At 40.6% G+C, this 21,492-nt stretch overlaps 1 long non-coding RNA gene across 1 annotated transcript; it reads right to left on the minus strand.

Annotated features, from left to right (window-relative positions):
• Positions 1–749: 749 nt before the first annotated feature.
• On the minus strand, positions 750–10,650 carry LOC112244772. The gene is made up of 2 exons (XR_006079250.1): positions 10,592–10,650; positions 750–5,408 (listed from the first exon to the last, which is right to left on the minus strand). It is a non-coding gene; the product is annotated as an uncharacterized LOC112244772 (long non-coding RNA).
• Positions 10,651–21,492: the final 10,842 nt, after the last annotated feature.

Below are 21,492 nucleotides of genomic sequence, written 5' to 3' on the forward strand. Positions count from 1 at the left end.
CCCATGCTGGGAATACACCCCAACACCTCTCATACTGGGAAGAACCCCCCCCAACTCCTCTCATACCAGGAAGAAACCCCCCCTTCAGGCCTCAAGGGCATGTTTCATTTCAAATGTAGTGCCCGGATGGAGAAAATCCAGTAAGCGTTTTATAGTTACATCGTTAGGGTAAGTTAACCTAAAATGGACACACTCCAATCAGTTTGAGACAATTGCCCGTAATCGATTATACACACATACAATTCATCATATTTTCATATATTCACAGAATCCATATAAAATGTAAGAAATTCTTAGGTACTCATAACAACCATGCAACCCCCCCGTCAATATCATCCCGCTCTCAATACCACCCCGTGATATCCTATGATGGGCAGTGAAGGAACCCCAAGATAAAGTTATATCAAAGGTTATTATCCAAATATCAATCATCTGATTAAGCATAGATCTCTGTGAGGAACTATAGATCTCTAGGAAGAACACAACTCTCATATCACAGGCACACAATGCTATTCCCAAACATACCTAGTCAATTAGTTTTTTTTCAACAATATTTTAACCTGCAGGAATATTTCCACATTTCTTTGTGGTCTCCCTGTGATCCCAATTTGGAGGGATCTCTCGTGCACCATTTACCCAGGTTGTCAGGAGCGGTCACCAAGTGAAGATTCACATCCCTGTCGCTAAATGTGGTGGTTAATTTCTTAAATATCAAATGAGGAGAGACAAACTTTTCACACAAGTCAGAGTTAGTCTTAAACTAAATCTTTAATCACTTAATAATGGAGCAGGTCAAGACAACACACAAATATAAAGTGAATCAATTGAGTCCTCTATGATAATGATGGCTGGTCGACGAATCACCCCCATATGATTCGTTGAGAGCCACGATACAAAGGTCTTTTACAGCCAAGATACACCCCTTTCAACCTACATGACGAACAACAGATGTATAGAACGGGTCACAAGATTAAGATTTGTATGAAAGATACATATTATTCTCAGCAGACAATATCTGCTGTAAAAACAGTATTCTTTGTGTAGAGACCAGGGTCTAGCCCTGAGGTTGTCTCTCCCTGGTACCATATAGAACAGAAACATTAACTCATGCTCTGGAATGCAGTCTCTTTAGGTTTTATCACCCAAAAGATATTGTAAATCTCCGGTCAGTGTTTTCTCCCAGAGGCTCATCCTTAGTAGAACACACAGACACAATAGTTATAAGAACCCTCTATTCTGTTGCATAAAACAACCATTTGAGGCAATAAAAGTATTATAACATAATCTTGCAGTTTTGCACTGTGTCCACAGAAAGTTGACTAGTAACAACAACTGGGACCTAAAAGACACCCACCATGAGACCCACTAAATCTCCAAACCTCAAAACATAAATGGAAAAACCAAAGACTGTAACACCGTAAGAGAATGCTTACAACCAACAGAAAACAACTTCCATTTCACATTATAATCAACTACAATGCTTCAACTTCACCAAAATAAACATGGTGTCACCTGACTGTCAATAATTAAAAACAAGAAAAAAAAAATGTTTTCCCCACTAGCTTCTAGAACTCTCGTCTTCCTAAAACTCTCATCCCCTTGGAACGAGCCCAAACATAACTCATCTCCAATACGGAAAATCAAAATAAATTGGGATCCATGGCAACTCACTGGCTAAATGCAGAACACAAAACTTTTTGACTGCCCACCCTTGAGACAATCATCAACCAAGTTGTCCTTACCACAGACATGTCTGATTTCAAGAGGAAACTCCTGCAATATCTGTAGTTACTTTCCACCTCACTGTGGAGATTCTCTCTCTTTTCAGGGTTCACTGGAAAGGCATGTTGTTGGATCGGGGCCCAGTCCCCAATGTCATGCTCTTTTACATTTGGGTTGGCACATCTGAGAATGAACCCTAATATTCTAAAAGCAGGGCAACAATGTCAATATAATTTGTCCCCGAAAATTGTCAGTTGGTTGCAGAAATAATCATGATTACTAAATATTACATGAATTGTAAATATAAAATATCAACACCAAATGTACACCCCTTTGTTCATATGTATTGGCAATAATTCACTCAGGAAATGCCACCCCTCTTTTTTTCACCTAAAATGACATAACAAAATGTAACTGTCTGAAGCTCAGGCCCTAAAGCAAGGATATGCATATTCGTGGTACTATTTGAAAGGAAATACTTTGAAAGTTGTGGAAATGTGAAATGAATGTAGGAGAACAGAAAAGATAACAGAAAAGATCTGGTTAAAGATAATACAAAGAAACAAACAACCGTTTTTTGTATCATCATCTTTGAAATGAAAGAGAAAGGCCATAATGTATTATTCCAGCCCAGGTGCAATTTAGATTTCGTCCACTAGATGGCAGCAGTGTATGTGCAACGTTTTAGACTGATCCAATGAACCATTGCATCTCTGTAAAAATGTATCAAGACTGCTAAAATGTGCCTAATATGTTTTTTAAATATGTTTTCATGTTCAAAATTATGCACTCTCCTCAAACAATAGCATGGTATTCTTTCACTGTAATCGCTACTGTAAATTGGATATTGCTGTTAGATTAACAATAATTTAAGCTTTCTGCCAATATCAGATATATCCATGTCCTGGGAAATGTTCTTGTAACTTACAACCGTATGCTAATTGCATTAGCCTAGGTTAGCTCAACCGTCCCATGGTTTGGTGCAGAAGGAATTATAAAAACATGTATCTTTTGTCAGGCTGGATGTTTGAAATATGAGTAGGTGATTTGAGACATGCTTCTTCAGTAGTGGCAGGTAGCCTAGTGGTTAGAGCGTTGGGCCAGTAACCGAAAGGTTGCTGGATCTGAATCCCAGAGCTGACAATGTAAAAATCTGTCGTTCTGAGCAAGGCAGGTAACTTGCCGTGGACGTTGATTAAGGCAACCCCCCGCACCTCTCTGATTCAGAGGGGTTGGGTTAAATGTGGAAGATGCATTCAGTTGAACAACTAACTTCCTTGAAGACAATTAGCGTCACATTTTGTCAAGAAATACTGGAGTGATGTAAGATTGTTAATAAAAATTGGCCAATGTATTATTCTGCGTCCATGTGTATAGGCTGCAAGTACGTTGAAATTAAGTTGTTTTAAAGTCATTGACAAAATCACATAATTTCAACTAAAACCTAACGTATATTGGTCAACAACATTTTGCTATTTTGGTGGGATAGCCCCAATGTCAAAACACAGTTTTAACGTGTCCAAATCAATAACCAATATGCAGAAACAGGTTGTGATATATTGAAAACCTAAACATAACAAGTACAATATAAACAAACATCTGCCACAATAATCATATTACCTGTATTTTTTAAACAAGCACCTTATAAACTGCACAACCACCAGAAACACTGTTGTTTTGACGAGTAGCAATGAATCCCTGATTTCGATTAGGGGGGAAAATCTGGTTGTACGTGCTGTTGAAACTAACACAGCTAAAAAAACAAATGGAAATTGGAGATATGTTACCTCACTGGTTAGAGGACAACCTGCAGAAGACAGTCAGCTACATTTTGGAGAAATGGAACACTTATTTGTCATCACTCATCAAACTAACAGCTCAAAAACCACACAGAATCTGGGAATAATGTGTACATCACTGGTTAGAAGACAACTTGTAGAAAACAGCTAGCTACATATTGATTCAAGTGGGTTGCCAACGCGGTAAGTGCAACACAACTCTTTTTTTGTTAGTCACTTTTTGTTAGACCACATAAATAGTACTCTTCCATTTCAGAGCCTGGATTTTTCCCGAGCCTAATATCCATATCACGCTGAAATCAATTGAACAGGGGGCAAACGTTTAGGGTTCTAAATTGTGACTTCATTAAAATACTCCTACTACAATGTTAAAACATTCTACATTTTGAGATTTTATTTAATTGATATCGTGAAACAACTCCTTCATGTATGTTTTTTCTGATGTTTGATCAGAGATCTTTTGCTAGAGTATCTCTTGTCACATTGATCACAGCTATAAGGTTTCTCTCCTGTGTGTGTTCTCTGGTGTATAGTCAGACTGCTAGAAGTAACAAAACTCTTCCCACATTGATCACATCTATAAGGCTTCTCTCCTGTGTGCGTTCTCTGGTGTGATATCAGGCTGAATGACTGACTAAAAGTCTTCCCACATTGTTTACAGTTATACGGTTTCTCTCCTGTGTGTGTTCTCTGGTGTTTAGTCAGACTGCTAGAAGTAACAAAACTCTTCCCACATTGATCACATCTATAAGGTTTCTCTCCTGTGTGTGTTCTCTGGTGTGATTCTAAACATCCTGAAGAAACAAAACTCTTTCCACAGTCAGAGCAGCTAAAAAGTTTCTCTCCTGTGTGTGTTCTCTGGTGTTTAGTTAGACTGCTACATGTAAGATATCTCTTCCCACATTGATCACAGCTATAAGGTTTCTCTCCTGTGTGGATTCTTTGATGAATTGTAATGCCTGCTGAGGAGGTGAATCTCTTCCCACAGTCAGAACAGCAGTGAGATTTTTTCCCCGTGGGTCTCTGCTGGTGCTTCTTGAGGAGTTCAGATCTGGAGAGCCCTTTCTCTGCCTCGTCAGCATCATGAGGTTGTTGAGGCTCCCCAGAGGATCCAAGATAGTCACGTCTCTTTCCTGTGTGAACAGAGTCAGGCAGATGGTTAAAGGCCCACAACAGCGGAAATCCATAGTAAAAGGTGATGCCAACAGCGTAGCCATGTTATACAACAATTGACATCTGTAATGAATGTTAAAATTATTTGACAATTGTCTTAAGACAGTCAAGTGAGAAAGTTCTATTTTGTCTTGTTTTTACTTTTGTAGTAACATCGATGATTGTAGGCTAGAAATAAGTTATTCAAGTTGTTGAAATCCTAAGCACTGTGCCAGACGACTTTTGGTCTCCAATATCGGCCCCTTTCTGTGTTTGCTAAAATTGCAGCACGAGGGCGATGCGCACACAATTTGATTGCAGAAACACCTCCCTCCTGATGAGGAAACGGCTAGTTATGGATGTAGTATATCTGCCTGGAGCAAAAATGGTGAGCGAAGATTTTAGATTTTCACAATGTATTCTGAATATTACAGCGCACTATCAGCGCAAGATCAGGAGTGCTACTCAAGAAAACTCACATTAAGCTCTGTGTCTATTCACTAATTCACTCATGAGCTTTTAAGTCCCCTGATCTGGAAAATCTCTTTTCACATTGGAAGCGGTGGTATGGCTTTTCTCCTGTGTGTGTCCTCTCATGGCGTTTTAGGTTCCCTAACCAGCGAAAACTCTTTTCACAATGGGAGCAGTGGTGTTGTCTCTCTGGTTTGGGTGTCTCTGGGTCTGGTTTCCCTGAAGGACTCTTCCTGCTGTCATAGTGAGAGTCTGGTCTCTCTCCTGCCAAAGACAAACAGTATCTAGTTAAACAGAGACCTAAATGAAACCTCCACATGATAAAACTCTCTTCCTATGAGGTGTAATCTAGACTATATCCCTCAATAAAAGAGCAGAACTGGTCATCACAGAAAATAAAAAATAAAGTTTTTTTAAAGTTTGGACATGTAAGAGTATAGCTTCCGTCCCCTCGCCCGACCCGGGCTCAAACCAGGGACCCTCTGCACACATCAGCAACATTCACCCATGAAGCATCGTTACTAGATTGCTGTACAGAACCTATGCATATACTTTTTGTTTGTTTGTTATTTGCATCATTAGATCTAGAACTAGATTTGCACTTTGAAGAGGAATTCCAGTAAAGACCAAACCATGTGATTATCTAGTGTTTTTAATATCGTACTGCAGAACATCGCTCCACAAAAGCCGCGGCCCTTTCAGAGCAAGGGGAACCACTATTTCAAGGTCTCAGAGCAAGTGACGTCACCGATTGAAACCCTTTTAGCACGCACCACCGCAAACTAGCTAGCCATATCACATCGGTTACACTCACCCCCCTTTTGACCTCCTCCTTTTCCGCAGCAACCAGTGATCCAGGTCAACAGCATCAATGTAACAGTATAGCGAGTGAAGTCACCGATTGAAACGCTATTAGCGCGCACCACTGCTAACTAGCTAGCCATTTCACATCAGTTACAGACATACCTGCTCATTCAAGGGTTTTTATTTATTTTTACTATTTTCTACATTGTAGAATAATAGTGAAGACATGACAACTATGAAATAACACATATGGAATCATGTAGTAACCAAAAAAGTGGTAAACAAATCAAAATATATTTGTAGCCACCGTGTAGCCACCCTTCGTCTTGATGACAGCTTTGCACACTCTTGGTATTCTCTCAACCAGCTTCACCTGGAATGCTTTTCAAACAGTCTTGAAGGAGTTCCCACATATGCTGAGCACTCGTTGGCTGCTTTTCCTTCACTCTGCGGTCCAATTAATCCCAAACCATCTCAATTGAGTTGAGGTTGGGTGATTGTGGAGGCCAGGTCATCTGATGCAGCACTCCATCACTCTCATTTTTGGTCAAATAGCCCTTACACACCCTGGAGGTGTGTTGGGTCATTGTCCTGTTGAAAAACAAATGATAGTCCCACTAAGCGCAACCAGATGGTATCACTTCAAAATCAAATCAAATTTTATTTGTCACATACAGTGGGGCAAAAAAGTATTTAGTCAGCCACCAATTGTGCAAGTTCTCCCACTTAAAAAGATGAGAGGCCTGTCATTTTGATCATAGGTACACTTCAACTATGACAGACAAAATGAGAGAAAGAAATCCAGAAAATCATATTGTAGGATTTTTAATGAATTTATTTGCAAATTATGGTGGAAAATAAGTATTTGGTCACCTACAAACAAGCAAGATTTCTGGCTCTCACAGACCTGTAATTTATTTTTCAAGAGGCTCCTCTGTCCTCCACTCGTTACCTGTATTAATGGCACCTGTTTGAACTTGTTATCAGTATAAAAGACACCTGTCCACAACCTCAAACAGTCACACTCCAAACTCCACTATGGCCAAGACCAAAGAGCAGTCAAAGGACACCAGAAACAAAATTGTAGACCTGCACCAGGCTGGGAATTCTGAATCTGCAATAGGTAAGCAGCTTGGTTTGAAGAAATCAACTGTGGGAGCAATTATTAGGAAATGGAAGACATACAAGACCACTGATAATCTCCCTCGATCTGGGGCTCCACGCAAGATCTCACACCGTGGGGTCAAAGTGATCGCAAGAACGGTGAGCAAAAATCCCAGAACCACACGGGGGGACCTAGTGAATGACTTGCAGAGAGCTGGGACCAAAGTAGCAAAGCCTACCATCAGCAAGGGCATTGAAGATTAAACGTGGCTGGGTCTTTCAACATGACAATGATCCCAAACACACCGCCCGGGCAACGAAGGAGTGGCTTCGTAAGAAGCATTTCAAGGTCCTGGAGTGGCCTAGCCAGTCTCCAGATCTCAACCCCATAGAAAATCTTTGGAGGGAGTTGAAAGTCTGTGTTGCCCAGCAACAGCCCCAAAACATTACTGCTCTAGAGGAGATCTGCATAGAGGAATGGGCCAAAATACCAGCAACAGTGTGTGAAAACCTTGTGAAGACTTACAGAAAACGTTTGACCTCTGTCATTGCCAACAAAGGGTATATACCAAAGTATTGAGATAAACTTTTGTTATTGACCAAATACTTATTTTCCACCATAATATGCAAATAAATTCATTAAAATTCCTACAATGTGATTTTCTGGATTTTTTTTCTCATTTTGTCTGTCATAGTTGAAGTGTACCTATGATGGAAATTACAGGCCTCTCTCATCTTTTTAAGTGGGAGAACTTGCACAATTGGTGGCTGACTAAATACTTTTTTGCCCCACTGTACACATGGTTAGCAGATGTTAATGCGAGTGTAGTGAAATGCTTCAGAATGCTGTGGTAGCCAGACAGGTGTGTGCTTTTCCAAATCATGTCCAATCAACTGAATTTACCACAGGTGGACTCCAATCAAGTTTTAGAAACATCTCAAGGATGATTAATGGAAACCTGGACTCAATTTCGAGTCTCATAGCAAAGGGTCTGAATACTTATGTAAATAAGGTATTTGATTTTTCCTTATAATAAATGTGATTTTTTTTCTAAAAACCTATTTTCCCTTTGTCATTATGGGGTATTGTGATGTCATTATGGGGTATTGTGTGTAGATGAGGATTTGTATTTATTTAATCCATTGTAGAATAAGGCTGTAACGTAACAAAATGTGGAAAGACTTTAGTGACATAAATAAGGGGTTAAAAACATTTTTTTATTCTCTCTCAGATAGAGGACAGACACTTCAGAACAAACTTCCTTTAGATTTTTTGGGGGAAACAATGTTACTATGGTTACTGTTGTTCCATGTGAATGTTATCCAATGTGTTACTATGGTTACTGTTGTTCCATGTTGTGAATGTTATCTAATGTGTTACTATAGTTACTGTTGTTGCATGTTGTGAGTGTTAGCCAATGTGTTACTATGGTTACTGTTGTTCCATGTTATGAATGTTATCTAATGTGTTACTATGGGTTACAGCAGTATGGACTAATAATTGTGTCTTACAATTCAAAATCAGAAAGACAAATTATCCTTGGAGGGTGTTTCTACAGTACTATACTGGGGAAGCCCTTCATGTTGGAGGGTGTTTCTACAGTACTATACTGGGGAAGCCCTTCATGTTGGAGGGTGTTTCTACAGTACTACACTTTTTCTAAAGAGACTCACTTATATCTTCACCACACAACCCTCCCCTTCTTCTTGTCTCAACATTTTAAATCATACTCAAGAAACATTATCTTCACACCAATTTGAGATGCTTGTCACTGACAGCCGCAACTCAGTAATCAACGAGGCCTATTGCCACACACACTACCCAAATAGGCATAAGCCTACAAGCTTGTGATTTGAAACCATACACAGCTATTTTTTTAAAGGAGCTAATGATCCCTGATTCCTCTGTGGCAATGTCACGCTTTCTAGTAAAGGATTTTCTTTCTTTCTGTATAGAGTTATTTTATAATTTGGGCAAATTTATCTCAATTTATTTACCTGTTGGACCCACCCACTATGCCATTTCTCTACTGTTCTATTGGAGACCCACCACTATGTCATTTCTCTCCTGTTCTATGGGACCCACCACTCTGTAATTTCTCTACTGTTCTATTGGAGACCCACCACTATGTAATTTCTCTACTGTTCAATTGGAGACCCACCACTATGTCATTTCTATCCTGTTCTATTGGACCCACCACTGTGTCATTTCTCTCCTGTTCTATTGGACCCACCACTGTGTCATTTCCCTCCTGTTCTATTGGATTGTAATTTCTCTACTGTTCAATTGGAGACCCACCACTATGTCATTTCTCTCCTGTTCTATTGGACCCACCACTCTGTAATTTCTCTACTGTTCTATTGGAGACCCACCACTATGTAATTTCTCTACTGTTCAATTGGAGACCCACCACTATGTCATTTCTATCCTGTTCTATTGGACCCACCACTGTGTCATTTCTCTCCTGTTCTATTGGACCCACCACTGTGTCATTTCCCTCCTGTTCTATTGGACCCATCACTATGTCATTTCTCTCCTGTTCTATTGGAGACCCACCACTATGCCATTTCTCTCCTGTTCTATTGGACCCACCACTCTGTAATTTCTCTACTGTTCTATTGGAGACCCACCACTATGTCATTTCTCTCCTGTTCTATTGGACCCACCACTGTGTCATTTCTCTCCTGTTCTATTGGACCCACCACTGTGTCATTTCTCTCCTGTTCTATTGGACCCACCACTGTGTCATTTCCCTCCTGTTCTATTGGACCCATCACTATGTCATTTCTCTCCTGTTCTATTGGAGACCCACCACTATGCCATTTCTCTCCTGTTCTATTGGTTTTTATATCAACTTTATTTCGTTGTCCAGAAGCCAAAGGCACAATCCTAGTTGTTGCAGCTTTAGACTCCCCCTCTTTCTAAGTTTCTAACAGAGATTTTCATCTGTCAGATATGAACCTCTATCAGGTGGACTGTATAGAACGGTGTGTTCATGTCTGTCAGATATGAACCTCTACCAGGTGGACTGTATAGAATGGTGTGTTCATCTCTGTCAGATAGGAACCTCTATCAGGTGGACTGTATAGAACGGTGTGTTCATGTCTGTGGATTACAATGGATGACAATAATAAGTAGTACACCCAAACGAAAGGTGAGGCGTGAGCTAGAGAATCCGCAGTGCCGATTTGTGGACAACGACTCCCCTTGTTTGGGCGGAGAGACATCTTGTTATTATAGCCATAATCTTTGGTGTAGCCAACCCAACTCTTACATGGCACTATTGGAGAACACGGTGTGCCGTAAAACATCACTACACGCCGTGCCCCCCAGTCTGCAGTCAGCAGATAGACCCTTCTTAAATATATATGTTAAGTCACTTTTTGGAAACAGAACGGAAAAAACAAGGGGTAGCTTGCTCTCTGCGCCGTCTGATTCTAGACATATCGGTCCTCATCCTAGGGCCCTTCATTGAAGAGGTATTGACGAGCCAACTCCGAATATCCAAAGTTAAATACCGATTTAAGGCGGTACTTACTGGTGTTAATCAGATATCCTATCTCCTCTTCTTCATCTTTCAATGTGACAGTAATCTCCCCTTCCTTCTTCACTCCAAAAACTGCATCCTCCTCTTCTTTTACTGTAACAACCTCCTCTTTCACTCTGAACGAGTCTTTCTCTTCTTCTTTCACTGTAACAGCCTCACCCTCTACTTGTTCTTGTATTTTGACATCCTCTTCCTCCTCTTTCACGACAACGTTCAGCCACAGACCCTCTTCCTCCGTCCAGCAGACCTCCTCTTCTTTAACAGGAGGGGAGAAGTTTAGGGAGCTCATGTTCGGAGATGTTAGCTAGCTAGCTATCATTAGTGACCATGCTAGTGCTAACTTACACAGCCAGCTACTATAGCTGACTAATAAAAAATGACGTAATATTAAATTAAATAGGTTAACAAGTAGATACGACAGAAGTGTGTCTAAAACATATTAGCTAATATACGCCGAAAGCGTATAAACAGCTGGAATCTTTCGGCTATGTTGGCTAGCAAGCTACGGAGGTTGTTGACGAGCTGTTTATGAAGAACCGTCCCCTAGATTATACGTCACGCTAGCAGCATCGCATGAAAGACGCATATCGCCATCTGCTGACTGGAGTGGGAAACGCAGTTGAGGATCATATTTTATTTTCAGACAAAGATTATTTTAAATGAGTTTAATTAAATAATACCATTATATCGAGACATACAAAGACAGGAATGTGTTGATTGATTAGTGCGAATAAAACATGTTTACCACAGCATATTTAAGACAGATTCATTAAGTAAAATTAGCAGCTAGCTACTGTAGATCTATTCTAATCCTACAAGGTGTAACAATACCTCATACAGATGTATATAATGAACAGACTAGGTCTATACTGCTCCGACATGGTGTAACAATACATCATGTAGATGTATATAATGAACAGACTAGGTCTATACTGCTCCTACATGGTGTAACAACACATCATGTAGATGTATATAATGAACAGACTAGGTCTATACTGCTCCTACATGGTGTAACAACACATCATGTAGATGTATATAATGAACAGACTAGGTATATACTGCTCCTACATGGTGTAACAATACACCATGTAGATGTATATAATGAACAGACTAGGTCTGGTGTGGGGCTTTAAGGCGATGCTGTTAGTGTGACGTCTAATCTAGTGGACGGAACGCTTCTTTCAACAACTGCAACAGTTAGTCATTCACCTCAGTAGCTTACTAGACAAAATAGCCGAACCAATTAAGCTCTTTAGACGCTTTAGTGTATATTAGCCACTGTGTTTTAAACCCACTTCTGTCATCTAGTTAGTTATCCGTTTTAATGCAATATTTACGGTGTTGTTATTAGTCATCTAGCGGGCGTGTTAAGTTAGCATTAGCCTAGCTAGCTAACATCTCCGACCATGAGCTCACTAAGTTACTCTCCTCCTGCTAAAGAAGATGAGGTCTGTTGGACGGAGAAAAGAGGGAATGTGGCTGGACGTTCTCGTGAAAGAGGAAGAGGTGGATGTCACAATACAAAAATAAGTAGAGGGTGAGGCTGTTATTGTGAAAGAAGAAGAGAAAGACGTTTGAGTTAAACAAGAGGAAGACGCGTTCAGAGTGAAAGAGGAGGATGTTACTGTTAAAGAAGAGGAGGGGGAGATGAGTCACATTGGAAGAAGACGAGGATGAAACTGGATATCTGGGCTCGGTTTCCCAATGGCATGTTAAGGCATCCAATGGTTCTAACGACAAACGGGCCCAGATTAACATTAGTAAGTAATGTCTTAAAAACAGAGGCACAAACTCTGCCGTTTTTGAACTGATGTGTGGTGTTACAGGGGAAATATGCAATAGCTACATCCATATTTAGACTTTTAAATTTTTTTTATTTATAGCCATTGATTCTTGAAGAATATAACACAGCTTAGTTCAACTCTTTACCCCATCAGAACCCCAAATAGGCTTTTTTTTACTCCAATGTTTAGAAACAATTTAAATGATAAACAAACACTGTAAACACTCAACCTGGTTAAAACTATGTTGATATCATGGATGGTCAGTCCTTGCATCCGTAGGTACGTCTATGAATTTGAGAGTAGTTACATTTCTCCAGACCCATCATCATCTTATTACCAAAACAGTGGTGGAATGACAGCTTTGTTATTGTATGAACTGCAGATTGGTTGATAGATGTGTGGCTATTTTATAGGGGTAAACTAGGATTTAAATAGCAAAAAAATGTCAGCCCTGAGACTTGGTTGAGGAATGGGGACTGGAGAAATGTAACCACTCTCAAATTCATAGAGAAAGCTATTGTAGCAACCGTAACTCAAAACCTAGCGACCTCGTTAAGAAGTTCAGACATCTTGGCGTAACAGTTATAAGGTGTTGGCTTGACAGTTGCTGGACCCAGGTTTCAGTCCAGCTCAGGGCTACCCCTTGAATTGCCTTCACTATAAATACAAGGGCTGGCCATCCATAAGGTCAAAATTATAATTTTAACCAGGTTTTGAGGCTATACAGAGCTTTTTTACAAACAGTGGTGTTATACATGCATATGTTTTGGTTTCTGGTGGGATAATGCATTTGAAACATTTGAGGCATATGAAAGTTATATTCTTCAAGAATCAATGGTTATATAGTAAATGGGTCTTTCTATAACTGCCAGTGTAGATTTCCTGTGGGGTAAAATTGTTAGAGCTGTTTATAAGTCATTAGCAGTGTTAGAATACTCATACTAACCGTACTATTTGTGACGGGAATTGAGTATATAGTATGCTTATTGGTCATAGTATGATGTAGGTCGTGTGCCATAAGTTCCCGGATGTGGTACTAAATTCGTACTTTAGGGCCCACAATGCAATTCTTCCATAAATGGGTGTAGCTTCACATAGTTTTTAGATTTCAAGAAAATGACGGAAAATATGCGGCTGAGGTCCATTTACAAACAGACAATCTGACAACGGTCTGAATTTATGAAGCACTCTGGTATTCAAGATTGAATTTAAAAACACACCCGAAGTCGTAAAATGTCTAACTAGTAATGTGTTATGCTAACTAGCTCGCAAGAGGTTGCATAGCAACAGCATAAACTTCAGGCAGACCGGAGAAGAGCGCTCAACTGAAAGGATACGGTTCGGTTACAGTATACTACAATTAACTAATAGTATGTAGTATATACTCATTAAGTATATAGTTACATTATACTAGGCCAATGAAATCTGTGCCTGGTTGGAAGTCCCGCATTCCACAGGTGTTGAGCGTCAGGCTCAGAATCATTCCTTCAATTATCCCGCGCTTCACCTCGGTGTGAACAGGAACAATTCATACTACTAAAACAAACTATTGGAACATGGGACTGTCTTAAGTTGCTCCAACTAAATTGACCCTTGGTGGTAGAGCGTGATCACCCCCTGGACTTTGTGTGGTTCTCATAGTTTCCTAATCACAAACAATATCCTGGCTTTAACAATGAGTAAGATGGCTAAAAATGAGACCTAGACAATGAAAGTTAAGACCTAGGTAAAGTTGGATTTATATTCACAAATTCAGACATTGGCCAATATAATTAAATGTGTAAAAATCAATAACTAATTCATTGATTGTCACATAAATATTAAACTAGGTATGATTTATTATATAAATGTCTAGCATACTTTTACAACCTATGTTTTGAATAAAAATTCCAGTTTTTATTTTATAGAAATACATAATCTATAAAATGCCATTTAAAAGCAGTATAAATGAATAATTCACCATTTGTTACAGAAAATTAATAATTAAAAGTTAATTTGTGGAATTTCTTTCCTTAATGCGTTTGAGCCAATCAGTTGTCTTGTGACAAGGTAGGGTTTTCTCACTTTCTAGTAGGCTTATATTGAAGATATGGCAAAAAGGAGTGGCAATGTCGTCTGCTATTATCCTCAGTAATTTTCCATCCAAGTTGTCAGACCGCGGTGGCCTGAAAAAGAAAAGGAGAACCTCACACTCTAGGAGCTCAGATGCAATAATTTAATAACCTGATACCAATGTTTTCACAGACAAGCTGTCTTCATCAGGGTATAATGACAAACACTGCGTGTAACTGGTTTGTGTCAAAGGACACACACAGGTGTCTAATCATGTCCGAATGTGGCCTGATATCATTGGTTAATTTACAGATATAAGTAGAATGTGTAAAAACATAAATGGATAGCATACGGTTATAGATACAATTTGGCTACATAGACCTACGAACATTTTACAATGATAGCAATATTACAATAATGGCTATGTTGAGACCGACGGGAGCAAGGCTCTTTAAATTAAAGATCCAGGCAACCTCTCGTTTTAACAATAAATTGTCGAGGTCACCCCCTCTCCTAGGGAGGGTGATGTGTTCGATGCCGATATAAATATAGGGACGAATTCAAGGGTTTCGCTTCCAAAAAGTTATAAGATAAATAACTGCCTTAGTGGTGCATGTGATAACACCTTTGATTGGGATCTGTTTCCCTGTTTGGGGGTGTTTTTGGAGGATCTATATTTGTAAGTGCCATTGCATTGAGCGCAGCCGTTACACTTGTAGTTGCCATCCGGGAGAGGTGCAAATAGACGTTGTGCAGGAGTATTTTGGGGTGGTATATGAGAGTTTACCAATCGATCTCTGAGATTTCTGCCCCGTGAGAATACGACCAAGGGAGGGTCTGGAAACACATTACCGATACTGTCATCGTATCTTATGTGCCAATGTTTGTGAACGATTCCCTTCATTTGTTCACAGCACTTTGAATGGCGGGTAGTTTTTGCGTAACTGTGCTTGAAAGAGATAATTTATTGATTTTTGTACCCCCTCTCCTCTGTCGAAATCGTTTGCAAATTCTTTTGATTCAAGTGTGAGACTCTCCTTTAGTGTTTGTTATTAGGTCTATGTTATTGTTAGGGGAAGTTATGGGTCCTACAGTAGGTCTAAGTTATTGTTAGGATCTTCCAGTAGTTATCGATGTTACTACTAATGTGAAAACAAGACAAAATATTACTTTTGTTGCTCAATTGACAATTGTCAAATAATTTAACAGGCGTCAATTGTTGTACAACTTCATGGGTACGCTCTGGGCATCACCTTTTACCTCAAATAAACAGTGGATTTCTGCTGTTGTGGGACTTTAACCGTCTGACTTTGTCGTTCACACAGGAGAGAGATGTGACTATCTTGGGTCCTCAGGGGAGTCTCAACAACATCATGATGCTGAAGAGGCAGAGAAGTGTTTCTCCAGATCAGAACACCCCAAGAAACACCAGCAGAGACCCACATGGAATAATCCTTACAGCTGCTCTGACTGTGAGAAGAACTGCAAATCTAAATCAGAACTTAAATTCCACCAGAGAATCCACACAGGAGAAAAACTGTAACACTGCTCTCATTGTGGAATGAGTTTCTCTAGATCATATTCATTGAAAACACACCTGCTAATTCACACAGGAGAGAAATCTTATAGCTTTACTCAATGTGGGTAGAGTTTTACTACATCTTCCAATCTGACTAAACATCAGAAAACACACACAGAGAAACCTTATAGCTGTGATCAATGTAGGAAGAGTTATGTTACATCTGGCTATCTGACTGTACACCAGAGAACACACACAGGAGAGAAATAATTTAACTGTACTCAATGTGGGAAGAGTTTTATTTAGGCAAGCTGCCTGAAAGTACACCTAAGAACGCACACAGGAGAGAAATCTTAACACTGCTCTGACTGCGAAAAGAGTTTTGTTGGCTTAAGTGATTTAAAGATCACCAGAGAACACACAGTAGAGTTCCCATATAGCTGTGATCAATGTGACAAGAGATACTTTGATGAAAGATCTCTGATCAAACATCAGAAAATACATAGATGAAGGATTTGTTTTAATAATGTAAAATCAAATTTATTTATATAGCCCTTCGTACATCAGTTGATATCTCAAAGTGCTGTACAGAAACCCAGCCTAAAACCCCAAACAGCAAGCAATGAAGGTGTAGAAGCCCAAACCTAGGAATCAAATCAAATTTTATTTGTCACATACACATGGTTAGCAGATGTTAATGCGAGTGTAGCGAAATGCTTGTGCTTCTAGTTCCGACAATGCAGTAATAACCAATAAGTAATCTAACTAACAATTCCAAAACTACTGTCTTATACACAGTGTAAGGGGATAAAGAATATGTACATAATGATATATGAATGAGTGGTACAGAGCAGCATAGGCAAGATACAGTAGATGGTATCGAGTACAGTATATACATATGAGATGAGTATGTAAACAAAGTGGCATAGTTAAAGTGGCTAGTGATACATGTATTACATAAGGATGCAGTAGATGATATAGAGTACAGTATATACGTATGCATATGAGATGAATAATGTAGGGTATGTAACATATTAGGTAGCATTGTTTAAAGTGGCTAGTGATATATTTTACATCATTTCCCATCAATTCCCATTATTAAAGTGGCTGGAGTTGAGTCAGTGTGTTGGCAGCAGCCACTCAATGTTAGTGGTGGCTGTTTAACAGTCTGATGGCCTTGAGATAGAAACTGTTTTTCAGTCTCTCGGTCCCAGCTTTGATCCACCTGTACTGACCTCGCCTTCTGGATAATAGCGGGGTGAACAGGCAGTGGCTCAGGTGGTTGTTGTCCTTGATGATCTTTATGGCCTTCCTGTAACATCGGGTGGTGTAGGTGTCCTGGAGGGCAGGTAGTTTGCCCCCGGTGATGCATTGTGCAGACCTCACTACCCTCTGGAGAGCCTTACGGTTGTGGGCCTGAGCAGTTGCCGTACCAGGCGGTGATGCAGCCCGCCAGGATGCTCTCGATTGTGCATCTGTAGAAGTTTGTGAGTGCTTTTGGTGACAAGCCAAATTTCTTCAGCCTCCTGAGGTTGAAGAGGCGCTGCTGCGCCTTCTTCACGATGCTGTCTTTGTGAGTGGACCAATTCAGTTTGTCTGTGATGTGTATGCCGAGGAACTTAAAACTTGCTACCCTCTCCACTACTGTTCCATCGATGTGGATAGGGGGGTGTTCCCTCTGCTGTTTCCTGAAGTCCACAATCATCTCCTTAGTTTTGTTGACGTTGAGTGTGAGGTTATTTTTCTGACACCACACTCTGAGGGCCCTCACCTCCTCCCTGTAGGCCGTCTCGTCGTTGTTGGAAACCTAGAGAGGAACCAGGCTATGTGGGGTGGCCAGTCCTCTTCTGGCTGTGCCGGTTGGAGATTATAACAGAACATGGCCAAGATGTTCAAATGTTCATAAAATGACCAGCATGGTCAAATAATAATAATCACAGGCAGAACAGTTGAAATTGGAGCAGCAGCACAGCCAGGTGGACTGGGGACCGCAAGGAGTCATGTCAGGTAGTCCTGAGGCATGGTCCTAGGGCTCAGGTCCTCCGAGAGAGAGAAAGAAAGAGAGAAAGAGAATTAGAGAGGGCATACTTAAATTCACACAGGACACCGGATAGGACAGGAGAAGTACTCCAGATATAACAAACTGACCCTAGCCCCCCGACACATAAACTACTGCAGCATAAATACTGGAGGGGTCAGTAGACACTGTGGCCCCATCCGAGGACACCCCCGGACAGGGCCAAACAGGAAGGATATAATCCCACCCACTTTGCCAAAGCACAGCCCCCACACCACTAGAGGGATATCTTTAACCACCAACTTACCATCCTGAGACAAGGCCGAGTATAGCCCACAAAGATCTCCGCCACGGCACAACCCAAGGGGGGGGGCGCCAACCCAGACAGGATCACCATATAGGTTAATAATATCACAATGTCTGTAGTGGCTTCCTTTTGTCCTTACCATAGCCACTGCCCAAGCCTGAAGCGGGGTTGTTTGGTACGCATACAGTCCACACTCAAGGCCAAACATTCAATGACATCCAGGGATATGGTGCAACAAAAATGTTTATTCTTCTTATATCTAACAAATAAATGATTCTCCAATCAACTTAAAGCATAGAATAGTTGATATGGAAAACACATTATGACCTATCTGTATGTCTGTATGGTCAAAAAAACTATACCGCTCCCGCATCTAGCAAGGACTCCCTCCCCTGAAGGCCCAACTTCCTGCCTTTATCCTAACACACTTACCACAATACAATGAATAGGCAAGAGGGGGGGGCAAAAACTGAGTTACACTAACAAATGAATATATCTCAAATCAGGTAAATATAAATCATAAAGGTACGTACCTAATATTTCATCATGTACATTAATATTTAATATATTTACACAAATGTACATGGAGCTCCGTATGTTCAGTCTTTTATACAAATATGTCCAAATCGGCTCTTAACATACCGGCCCCTAATTGTTGACTGCACTGAATGCACAACAATTACTTAATATTCAAACGTAGAGCCAAAACACAAAACATTCTATACCAGAGCACTATTACAGTTCATAGCTATATGCAAATATAGAAGGTGCCATATAGGAAAATAGTCCATAGATCTCAGTCTGAGTTGAAGTGTAAAGGTGTTCAACTTCCAAAAATGTCAAGAGCTTGACGTCCAAAAATGTATGCCTATGACATCAAAGAATGTAAGAGTACGACATCAACGAATCAGAGGTGCACGTGATTCTATGATGGAGCACTGTGTGTGTGTGTGTGTTTCACTCCTTCGCCTCAAGGAGCAGACAGAGTTTATTGATAGGTCTCTGTAAGATTTGGGCTTAAGTCTTAACCATGACGCTCCGGACAAGACCTTTGGCCCCTGGAAAAGCCTCCACCACACGCCCCATTAGTCAAGAGTTCCTTGGGGCGGTGTCATCGACGATGACCACGAGGTCACCAGGACTGAAGTTTCTCTTAGTTTTGTTCCACTTGTTCCGCACCTGCATAAGTGGAAGATACTCCCTGATCCATCTCTTCCAGAAGATGTCAGTGATATATTGTACTTGCTTCCATCTCCTTCGTGAGTATAGGGCGCTTCTCTGGAATAGTCCTGGTGGCAGAACTGGCTTAGCTTTCAGATGAAGCCGATGGTTCGGAGTCAGGGGTTCTAGATCATTCGGGTCATTTGTTACAGTAGTGATTGGTCTGTCGTTCATAATCGCCTCAACTTCACACAAGGCTGTCTCCTTCACAGAGTTTTTTTGACTTGAATGTAGTGGCTTCCTTTCGTCCTTACAATAGCCACTGCCCAAGCCTGAAGCGGGGTTGTTTGGTACGCATACAGTCCACACTCAAGGTTTCTAAACGGCCAAACATTCAATGACATCTGGCCCTCGCTACATATTCGTCGCCAGACCCACTGGCTCCAGGTCATCTACAAGTCCATGCTAGGTAAAGCTCCGCCTTATCTCAGTTCACTGGTCACGATGGCAACACCCATCCGTAGCACGCGCTCCAGCAGGTGTATCTCACTGATCATCCCTAAAGCCAACACCTCATTTGGCCCCCTTTCGTTCCAGTACTCTGCTGCCTGTGACTGGAACGAATTGCAAAAATCGCTGAAGTTGGAGACTTTTATCTCCCTCACCAACTTCAAACATCAGCTATCTGAGCAGCTAACCGATCGCTGCAGCTGTACATAGTCTATTGGTAAATAGCCCACCCATTTTCACCTACCTCATCCCCATACTGTTTTTATTTATTTACTTTTCTGCTCTTTTGCACACCAATATCTCTACCTGTACATGACCATCTGATCATATATCACTCCAGTGTTAATCTGCAAAATTGTAACTATTCGTCTACCTCCTCATGCCTTTTGCACACATTGTACATTGTATATAGACTCCCCCTTTGTTTTCTACTGTGTTATTGACTTGTTAATTTGTTTATTCCATGTGTAACTCTGTGTTGTCTGCTCACACTGCTATGCTTTATCTTGGCCAGGTCGCAGTTGTAAATGAGAACTTGTTCTCAACTAGCCTACCTGGTTAAATAAAGGTGAAATAAAAATAAAATAAATTAAAAAATCCAGGGATATGATGCAACAAAAATGTTTATTCTTCTTATAAATCAAATCAAATTTTATTTGTCACAGACACATGGTTAGCAGATGTTAATGCGCGTGTAGCGAAATGCTTGTGCTTCTAGTTCCGACAATGCAGTAATAACCAACAAGTAATCTAACTAACAATTCCAAAACTACTGTCTTATACACAGTGTAAGGGGATAAAGAATATGTACATAAGGATATATGAATGAGTGATGGTACAGAGCAGCATAGGCAAGATACAGTAGCTGATATCGAGTACAGTATATACATATGAGATGAGTATGTAAACAAAGTGGCATAGTTAAAGTGGCTAGTGATACATGTATTACATAAGGATGCAGTCGATGATATAGAGTACAGTATCAACGTATGCATATGAGATGAATAATGTAGGGTATGTAAACATTATATAAGGTAGCATTGTTTAAAGTGGCTAGTGATATATTTACATCATTTCCCAGCAATTCCCATTATTAAAGTGGCTGGAGTTGAGTCAGTGTCAGTGTGTTGGAAGCAGCAACTCAATGTTAGTGGTGGCTGTTTAACAGTCTGATGGCCTTGAGATAGAAGCTGTTTTTCAGTCTCTCGGTCCCAGCTTTGATGCACCTGTACTGACCTCGCCTTCTGGATGATAGCGGGGTGAACAGGCAGTGGCTCGGGTGGTTGATGTCCTTGATGATCTTTATGGCCTTCCTGTAACATCGGGTGGTGTAGGTGTCCTGGAGGGCAGGTAGTTTGCCCCCGGTGATGCGTTGTGCAGACCTCACTACCCTCTGGAGAGCCTTACGGTTGAGGGCGGAGCAGTTGCCGTACCAGGCGGTGATACAGCCCGCCAGGACGCTCTCGATTGTGCATCTGTAGAAGTTTGTGAGTGCTTTTGGTGACAAGCCAAATTTCTTCAGCCTCCTGAGGTTGAAGAGGC

This window comes from Oncorhynchus tshawytscha, linkage group LG18 (assembly GCF_018296145.1).
Source record: "Oncorhynchus tshawytscha isolate Ot180627B linkage group LG18, Otsh_v2.0, whole genome shotgun sequence".
NCBI lineage: Eukaryota > Metazoa > Chordata > Actinopteri > Salmoniformes > Salmonidae > Oncorhynchus > Oncorhynchus tshawytscha.